Genomic DNA, 7,644 nt, shown 5'->3' with positions numbered 1-7,644 from the left:
AGAAATGACCCAAGCCTTTCTTTCAAATTAGTCAGGAACCCTTCAAAGATTGGAACCTAAAAATGTTTGGGAAAAGGGAGAAATAGGGCTTAGCAAATCACTTGTACTAAATATAGAAACATATGCACACACCATATAGAAATCATTCTAAAAAGGGACATTTGATAAAATCATGCCTAGTTACTTTGAAAGCATAACGCACAACCCAAGAACACATATGAAGAATAACCACATATTCATTAAGAAAAAACCATATTTCACACAAGACCAACATACTCAAGTTAAGTCAAGTCAACATGTATATAACATAGTAGAATTCATAATCAATGCAACTCTAATATCATGTCATAACCACAAAGCATGTTCATGAGTCCATAACGATACAACATAAGTAAAGCCCTTACCCATAATCCATTACCTAGACTAATAGTGCAATGGTTAAGTGAAGTCCCATAACTTCACTCGACCAAGCAAAATAACCAAAGGATTATGAATAATGTTTAGCTCTATATAACATAGTCCCATCAATATTCATCATCACATTTAGGAAGATAAACCATTAATAACAAAGAACCAACATAAACATATCATTTATTTCATAATGAACACAAGAACATAAGAATCACTTTCTAGGATTTCCCTCAAGGCCAACTAGTACAATGTATTGGTAGAGTATAATACCCCTACCTAATCTAAGTCAAACCCATTAAGTCCTCCTTGTTAGAATTCACTTGATTAATTCATTTTACTTTTGGCAACATCTTGCCTTAACCGACATAGACCACATGAGCAAATGTGGAATCTGGTGTAATGGAACCCTACACCTAATGAAGGTGGACTATTTGCCAATTTAGTACCAATACATAAACATAGAATCTAGATGGATCCACTAGCTAGTAATCATATGAGTGAAACATAGTTCAAGAACTAGGCGATGTGTTTGGGACCCTTTTTATGCAACATGCATTATAATCTCCAATATGATGAGTACAATAGTGAACCTACCTTCCCTACTTGGTAAGGTACAATCCTCCTACTAGTTCACTCGGTTCTATGCTAGAGTCCCTATTGGAATCTCTTTCATCAACAATCATAACATAGTTTGCGCCATAGGAGAACATCTCCTTGTATAGTAATTGTTATTATCTTAATAGGAGTTGCATGAGAACAACTTTCCATACAACCCTCACATGTGAGATTAGCACATTTACATCATCATATCATAATAAGTCACATAGCTACTTCATAACCTTCTTTATATTACTACATCATAAGCATAATCTCACCATCACTTATTCAAGACATGTCAATTTTATCATCATACGTCACCTACTCAATATAATCAGAAGATATACTTTCAATTGAACTTCATCACAAAGAACAAACCATCATTATTGATGTAGAGGTTTAGGATAACAATGACATACCAAATCTCCTTACAAAGTCATCACCCATTGTCTTTCCATCAACCAACAAATTTCATCCAATAATAGGTGTAATAACATAAATAAATAGTAACTAACACAAAAAACAATTCAATTACTTCATTACAAGATAATTCAACACTAGTTCATAACCTAAGGTTAGGTAATTAGGGTAAATTAATGATCTATTCCTTAGGCTAGGTTAACTCATCAAGAACTAGCATAATTGAATCATAATACAACATAATATAATAATAATAATCAAAATAAACCATAGAAAATACAATTTAGTATATAAAATTCGTATAAGAAAGAAATCCATATGAAATCATCTTTTTGAAAACTAATTTTGGAAGTGCCCTTTGGGAAAACGAATCCCAAAGGTAAAGATTTCCCATACATTGGTACTTTTTGAAGATAAGTGGAGGGAAATTGACTTCTTGCTTCCTAAAGTAACTTTACCTAGTTCTCCAATGGAGTTATTCTTTTTGGGCGAGAAAAAGAAGATAGAAGGAAGAGCAATTTGTATATAGGAATTTGGAGGTGTTAAGTTGGGTTATTCTTAGGGTAGTTTATATAATAACTTAACTAACTTAATTAACCACCCCTAATCCACAATTAACCTCCTAAATAAACTATCTAATTAAATGAACTCATTCAAATTCACTAGAGAATTGCAGGACTGACCTAGAGACCACAACCTGCTGTCTGTAGGTCAGTCGACCGGCGTTGGGACCAACCGTCCTGCAGGTTTGTTAATGAGTTCAAAGACCTGTCCATTATGACATTTGTCAAAAATTTCAGAGTGGCCAACAACGTAGTCATTGACTTACCTCGTCTCACCTACGCCCCTTCCATGGCAAGCGTAGGTTGACACTGCCTGCACTGCCCCATTTGACAGTTTTGGGTCAAAATGAAAGGGTCCTCCTCAAGGACCCTTAGGGTGGTCCTTGATGATTTGTACCCGTACGTTTGGACCCTAAGCCTGCTCTAATATGTGTCAGACAACTTTCTATTAAATATCATATTTCCGACACTTAAAATCATGTGAAATAGACTAAGGCGCACTAGCACCTCTTGCACTAATCTCCGGACGTCATGGAAGTTCCTTGACATTTAAACTCTAAAAGTTTCTAAATGAACTCTATACTTTATTATTGACCTTAATACAATGTTTAAAACTTTAGATACTCTTGTGAGGCTCTACACTAGGTCTTAAATTTTTGGAATGTTACAAAAGGCTGTTACCAATAGCCATGATCACCAATTCAACACATTAATCATAATATACAATGATTCTACAAGAACCAATATGTAACTCAAATTAATATAGACTATATACAATTATAAAATAATTCATAGATATATCTATAGCCTAATAGAATCTAGATGACAAATCAATACAATTGAGGCATGGTCAAATTACCCATAATATAGTTAACATAAAGGAAATCATGATTTGCATGAGTTCCTGGAGTTTTTGTTCTAAAATCATCACATTAACATCAATTTTATAACAATTTATTTATTTAAACCTTTTATGCAAGAACCCATGGCTAGATAATAAAAAAATGAGAATTCATGTTTTTGATCATCTATGAAAATCATTGAGATTGACTCCTTGAAGAAAAAGGATTCAAGGATGAAACACCATTACTTAATTGTGAAGAAAACTCCACTAAATTGATGGAGAAAAACTTGGAAAATCATTCTTCTTCGTTGGAGCTTCAAATCATTATCAATGGAGGTATTTGGAGAAAAGAGATGGAGAGGTTTTGTATTCGACATGAGGATTTTGATTTGAATGGTGAATTAGGGTTTAAAAAGAATCAATAACCACCCATAATAAGTCCTAAAAATACCCGAAATACCCCTGCACTTATAGGACCTTTTAATAAGTCAAACTAAACTTAAATTTTTGGAACTTTTGTTGGGAAACAAGTCCGCGATGTGGAGCTGCTCCCATATGATCATTGAAAAAAATTTATGAAACAATATTGTCCGCGTTGTGTACATGACGCAGACCAAATTATGTCCCTCCTCAAACCAAGTTCGTAATGCGGATTGCTTCCCTCTAAGAACAAAAGTTGCTGCCTTGAGCATCTTGCTAGCTCAAGGTTTGGTCCTCCTCAAGGACCCCTATGGAGGTCCTTGGGAAGTCGTGCGTGGACGTTTCCAACTAAAATGAACTCATATATATGTTAGGAACATCTTCTATCATGTGTTGTTAGAATACAAAAAACACATAAAACATGCGAAGACACGCTCGAACACACAATCATGTCTCAAGGGTAATCATTCGAACGACATCGTTTTTCTTGGACGTTTGACCTCCAAACATCACAGAAATTTAAAAATTTCCTCAAAACACTATTATAGACCATTTGAAGACTTCATAACCTCATTGCACACATGTTACGATCTAGATTCACCTATGTCGTTTTAGAGGTGTTACATTCTCCCCCACTTGGAGAACATTCGTCCTCGACTGACACTTCCTTCATTTTAGGCACTTTCAAGAGATAAGAGACTCAAGTATAGCAGAACATAACCATAGAATACGATATACAATACATATATATAGAAGAAACACCAATTTCACAAAAAAAAGATATTCAAAATATATCAAGAAGATTGAAACTACTTCTACAACTCATCATACAATAACACTCACATCATTCATTTCAAATAGGAGGAACTCCTTCTCCACACATTATCATGTTCATATACATCAATTCTCTACACGTTATAATCATTTCTCATAGAAGTACAATTTTTAGCCAATTTTTCAATTTCTTTAAAGTGAACACCAATTTCCTTACAGTGAAACATGCTCATTTATTCAAAAATACAACTGTTAAGCAATTTATGATTGAAGCATTACAATATGAGAGACAATATCATATAAACTTGTTTTACAACATAAACATAACTTCATGAAATGGAAAATGCATGGATATCAATAAAATTCAATTTCTACTAGACTCGTACACAAAATGCAACATGCACATGCTACTATGACATTCTATCTCCCAAGGTTTAATTGATTTGAAAGGAAGAGACAACAAATCAAAACTCCACTACCCACCATACTCCCCCACCTAGAAGGAACCCATTACCACAGAAAAGAGAAAACTATAACTTACCGGCATCATCACCCGAATTGTCTCTCTTAGATTGAAGAATATAAAAGTGATTCCTCTTTGGAGCATCACCTTCTCGAAGGTTAGGATGACCTTGCTTAGATTCTCTTTCTCTAGCTGCAATAGTAGGACAATCCCTCACCTTGTGACCATACTTACCACAACTAAAGCAACCTCCGGTACAGGGTAGACTTTTCCCAAAGTGCTTCTTCCCACAAGTAGCACAAGTAGGCTTAAAACGTTTAGATCCACTACAACCTTCAAGCTTGACCGTAGGAGAACTAGATCCATCTTGATTTGGAGCCCTTTTCTTAAACCTTTGTTGGCTTTGCTCATCCCCTCTCCCCTCTTCAAATATCTTGAGATCCTACTAATCTTGGACTCCTAAGTAGATTGTTCAGACGCCATAAGTCTAGACATGTTGATGTCATTGTGGAGCATGGACGTACGACACTCTTTTTTAACAAGGTCGGTAACACTATTCATAAACCTACTCATCTAATCCCTAGGGTTAGAAACAAAAGGAGCATACCTAGACAATAAGGTATCACACTCATGTTACCTTGCCTAAATTTAATAAACTCCCTTACCTTTACTTCTCTCTTCTCACGGGGAAGTTCTTTCCTAAGAAGTCTTCCTTAAACTTTTCTCATTCTATGGACCCAATTCAACCGTCCTATTGTCTTTCCATTGTGTGTACCACACTTGAGCAACTTACCTCAATTGGTATGAATCCAACTCCGCCTTCTCCCTTGAAATGACCCTCATAGCACTCAACACCTTATATACACCATCAAGAAACTGTTGGGGATCTTCTACCACCTAAGAGCCAAGAAATAGAGGAGGATTAATTCTCACAATATCCCTTAATCTAGAGGTCATGGTACTCTCCATATCATTCACCCTAGTCTCAACACCCCTATTCACATTAGTTGTCATGGATCGGTCTAAAGATAGTAGAGCCTCTCTAAGCTCCCCATTAGTCATGTCAAGAGGAACCACAAGAACCTGATTACCTTCACCTCCAATTCGGACTTAATCACCTTGTCGAGGAACTTGGACACCTTGGGGATCTTGAACTCCCTACAGTTCTAATCCACCTTTAGGAATACCCTCTTTCGCTCCTTCCTTTTCAAACCTTCTACTGGTCATTCTTCTTGTAGTCTTCTCCAAAAAAAAGCGAATATATTAGGAATAGACAATTATAACCTCAACTCGGTTGGCACAACACTAGAGTGGTGAAGATAGTGCAACTCTATCGTTCTCTAGCCTCCCGCTCATAAATGAGTCGCGACTCACACATATAAACAAGACTCTACTAGATGTGGCTTTAATGAGACGTTGGATTACTAAAGACTACTTCATAGAAAATGCTATAATACCAAGCTTGTAACGACCCGAGAGAGCACCCTAGAAGATATGGCATTCCCTTGAATCATGGCACGGTGTACTTGACTTGTCGGAGGTCTTGTACGAGCCCTTTTACATCAATTATTGCATACATGTGTGAAAAGTAGCTCTTAAGTAAAACTTTTCACATGAAATAATAATACTTCAAAATATCCCTTTTATAGAAAATCATAAGGAAAGGCTAAGTTTCAAATTTTCAATCTTAGACACACGAATATCTTGGGACAAGGCCCATTCATAAACATATCAAAATATGTAGGTATATTACAAGGCCTTTACGAAGGAGAACTAAACATAGTAATGTCCTCGTATCTATTGAGGACATACCCCCACTTTGCTTGAATTAATACTAATACAAGCTTCCACTTCAAAGACACCTCTCAAATGCCACCTACACCTTTAGAGATAGACAAAATGTATGGAATTAGTACATTAGAGTGCACTAAGTATGGTGTAATGCATTGTATCATGATAAAAGGATATTTGTATAAACTTGCTCTTTTAGAGTAAAACTTCATAAGATAATCATAAGATTCACTAACAATACAACATAAACACATGTAGTCACATTATACAATATAGCCTCAAGATCACTTCAAATCTCATAACATGAGACCATACTGCCAAAAGATATTCTAAGGTCACTTGAGTGAGTTATTAAGCGATCACCCATACAACCCCTTCACACAAATAAATTTTATCCTCTAGACCACCTAAGATAAGATTATTCCCATTACATCAATTTAGCTCCATACCTAGAATTACTCAAAGAATCACTTAAGTAAGACGAAATGACCGCCCATACACCCTCTCAAAGCCTACCTATGAAATCCTCCAAGCCACTTCTGATTAATGACTTTTCATTAACACACATATAACTTAACATCTTGAAAGTCTACTTGTGAAATGTCTACATAGCGTCCCATTCCAGTACCTAAACATCATAGGACTCATCCAACATTAGTATGTATCTCACCTGATGTGAATAGGCAAAAACTGACATCGCCCATACTAGCTAATCATGGAATACAATGTCAAACCCTACTATGATTGGTTTTAGACTTGCCAAGGGTACAACTAGGACACATCTCATGTAGGCACATGGTGAAGGAATATCAAGGGTTTCTTTGTACTCTAGTCTCATCTAAACTAGATCCACCCCCCAAGTATACTCACTCGGTGCTAGCCTTTGTTCTCATAAGGTAATTCAATATAGAAGCATATGAAGAGGTATCATATCTTAGTCAAAACAAAATTTATCATACACCTTACCAAAGAGGGTCCACTAGGTATTCCTTACAATGGTATCTAGGATATTTCAATGACTTCCATAAAGATGATCTCATGTCGCTCCAGCCAATCAATCCCTAAGTCCTTCATTTACCCAAGAAGGATACCATTGGGATTTCAAATTCAAGGATATCAAAAATCCTTTGTAGAAGGTTCTACGTAAATGACCTTCTTAACTATATTAAGATCATGTTCCAATCATACATATTCAGTCATGAAAAGGTGCTTTAGTCTGCTATGTCAAGAGTCATACTCATATTTTTCATGTATCAAGTAAGGGACAAAAGTCTACTAAAACAAGACACACTATATTATCATCTTCTAACATGAACAATATCATTCAAGAAGATTATAGGGTCAACTAAGCATAATAATGT

The sequence above is a fragment of the Solanum pennellii genome, chromosome 12 (genome assembly GCF_001406875.1).
Source record: "Solanum pennellii chromosome 12, SPENNV200".
NCBI lineage: Eukaryota > Viridiplantae > Streptophyta > Magnoliopsida > Solanales > Solanaceae > Solanum > Solanum pennellii.
Note: the sequence above shows the minus strand (reverse complement) of the source record.